Below are 3,241 nucleotides of genomic sequence, written 5' to 3' on the forward strand. Positions count from 1 at the left end.
CGGTACGCGGGCCTCTCACTGTTGTGGCCTCTCCCGTTGCGGAGCACAGGCTCCGGACACGCAGGCTCAGCGGCCATGGCTCACGGGCCCAACTGCTCCGCGGTGTGTGGGATCTTCCCAGACCGGGGCACGAACCCGTGTCCCCTGCATTGGCAGGCGGACTCTCAACCACTGCGCCACCAGGGAAGCCAAGTAAGATGGATTTTGAAGGATGTTGAGAAGGGATTTGACATAGGAAATCAGAGCTATAGGCATACAGGAACTTAAGGGGAAACTTTCTAACCCCTGAGAATGGTGACTATGATGAGTTTGACTTAACTGAATGTGACTGATATTTATTGAGCAGCAACACAGTTGCCAGGCTTGTTTACTATCATTTTTGATATGCACTAACTTTGTTATTTTAGATCTGCCTTCATTGTCTTGATTTCTTATTTTTTTAAATAAATTTATTTATTTTAATTATTATTTTTTGGCTGAGTTGGGTCCTCATTGCTGTGCATGGGCCCTCTCTAGTTGTGGTGAGCGGGGGCTGCTCCTCGCCATGGTGCACGGGCCCCTCATTGTGGTGGCTTCTCTTGTTGCGGAGCATGGGCTCTAGAGTGCAGGCTCAGTAGTTGTGGTGCACGGGCTTAGTTGCTCGGCGGCATGTGGGATCCTCCCGGACCAGGGATCAAACCCGTGTCCCCTTCATTGGCAGGCGGATTCCTAACCACTGCACCACCAGGGAAGCCTTCTTGGTTTATTCTTAATCCTGGTCTCCATGTTAGAGATTTACAATTTCCTAGGCATTATCAGAACAACTTTGAGAGTTCTGCATTTCTCATTTGTAAAATATTATATTCATCTGAAAAGTGTTAGTACCAAGAATGCATGGAAAATCTGGGGCATTTCCTAAGGTAACATTGAATCTTTTGTGTGTACTTTCTTCCCCACTTATAATGTTACTAGGGAAGCATTCTGATTTTCTGGACAAAGCCAGAAATTTGTGTGAGCTGACTTTTCCTGCCCTTAATACTTTAAAAAAGAAAAAAGAAAAAATAGCATTATGAAAACTTGACGAAAGTGCACAAGCATTTGAATTGGTAAGTTGTTTAAGATGAAACCTGTGTGCCTAGAGGAGTACCTGGCACACATGATATGTTTGGTGCATGGAGGAACCACATCTTAAAGAAATTAATTTGAAGGAACTAATAAGTAACAAGGGAGTTTCTGTTTGTTTTGATATGTTATTTTGGACATGTAATTAACCACATATTTCAGGGGGTTTGAGGAGGATTTCCAGGTACTCGAATATGCATGACATCTGAATTACACAAAACAATTTAAGCAGATATACAGTAGGATATTAGCTATCACTGCCTGAGAGGGTAAAGTAGAATTTGTAACAAATGAGTTGGGCTGGCAGGCACATGATGTTACTAATTCTTAGTATTTTCTCCTTGATTCCATTGAACAAATTTGCTGAATGTTTACTGTTTGCAGGACTCTTGATAGACTACATTCAGTGATGTGTAAAGCACAGCCTGCACACTTATGAGTCTTGCATTTTATTTTTAGATTTCTTTATCATTGGGATTTGGTCAATTTTATATACATACACACACACACACACACTCCTACATACATACATTTTGATAGACCTTAATAATAAGATCGTATTGTATTAAAGCTAGTGACATTATATCTACTCAGACCCATTTTTTAATAGATGAAGGAACAACCAACATTTATCCAACTGAAAGTGATTTCTATAATAGTGCTTTGAGTGAATGATCCAATCCACTAGTTCTCAATTTGGGGGAACATTTAACTTGTTCCCAATATTTAACTGTTGCAAATAATGCTTCTGTGGTCAACTTTGTGCATGAAATTCTTTTATAGATTTGTATTTATTCTCAAAACTAAAATATGACAAGGTGAGTAGAAATAAATATTTTGAAGCAGTGAGCACTCACACGAGTTGGAGCTTTGGAACCCTGCTTGTTCTAAAACATGTGATCCTATCAATTATTTCTTCCTTTTTTGAGATTCCTTTCTTCCATCACCATGTTTCACTTTACATTGTGCAGTTTTTTTGTTTCTGTTACGCTGTGCAGTGTTACATTCCCAGGGTAGACCTGCCAGTGCAGATCTTCTTTGCTCATGTGAATGTTCACAATAATGTCCTGATTTGTTTCCCCATGTTGATATGTTCCTTTGCTACCCATTGCATCTGTAATCCTCACGTCCCCCAAACATTACAGTAACATCAATTTTCTGTTCAGAAGTCTTCCTTCAGTGTCTCAACAGCAGTGTCTTAGATATTCAGGGCAGTCTTCACTTCAAATGTGTTCTGTTTATGACATTATGTTCTGATTATTCATTCTGAAAATGTGTTTATTGTCAGCACAGTGGAGTAATCTCATATACACCTTTAATTTAGATTAAATTCACTTTTTAGGCACTTGGCTGGAAAAAGAGAGAAAAATAACTATTCAAGTCATTCAAATAAATCTATCTTCTATCACCTGATGACTTCATGCCTGGGAGGCAGTGAGAAATGGGAGGACTGAATCTGTTGCTGTCTGAATCTCTCTTAGACGTTTGTGACAGCATGAGCATCTTGGCAATCAATTAACCTTGATCTCAAGGTTAATATTACTTGCAAAGTATTTTTCATATAACATGACTCCTTTATCAATGTATAGGTTAGCCTTTGCTTCATAACAAACTACCCAAAACTTACTGACTTAAAACAAAATAATTTAGGGACTTCCCTGGTGGTCCAGTGGTTAAGAATCCGTGTTCCCAGTGCAGGGGGCCTGGGTTCCATCCCAGGTCAGGGAACTAGATCCCGCATGCTGCAACAAAAGTTCCTGCATATCGCAGCTAAAAGATCCCGCATGCTGCAATGGAGATCTCACACGCGGCAACGAAGATCCCGAGTGCTGTGACTAAGACCCGGTGTAGCCAAATAACTAAATAAATATTTAAAAATAAAAACAAAATAATTTATTAGCACACAATTTGATAGGTCAGCATTTTGAGCTGGGCACGGATGGATGTTTTGCAGATTTCACTTGTGCTCTTGTTGCTGCAGTCAGTTGGTGGTTTGACTGGGGCTGGGTGACTATCCATGCATGACAGTTTCCAAGCTGGTTGTCTCAGGTGTGTTGGTTTTTCTTGGTTCTTTTCCATGTAGACTTGGGTTTGTTCTAGAGACTCTGCTTAGGCTTGATCAAACGATGGTCTTGGGTTT

The 3,241-nt window shown here is 40.4% G+C and overlaps 1 protein-coding gene across 1 annotated transcript in view; it reads left to right on the top strand.

Moving 5' to 3' along the window:
* The window catches only part of ZNF875 (zinc finger protein 875), an 18,980-nt gene that overhangs the window by 1,501 nt on the left and 14,238 nt on the right, over window positions 1-3,241 (top strand). The gene's annotated exons all lie outside the window — the stretch shown is intronic.

This window comes from Lipotes vexillifer, unplaced genomic scaffold (genome assembly GCF_000442215.2).
Source record: "Lipotes vexillifer unplaced genomic scaffold, Lipotes_vexillifer_v1.1 scaffold182, whole genome shotgun sequence".
Taxonomy (NCBI): domain Eukaryota; kingdom Metazoa; phylum Chordata; class Mammalia; order Artiodactyla; family Lipotidae; genus Lipotes; species Lipotes vexillifer.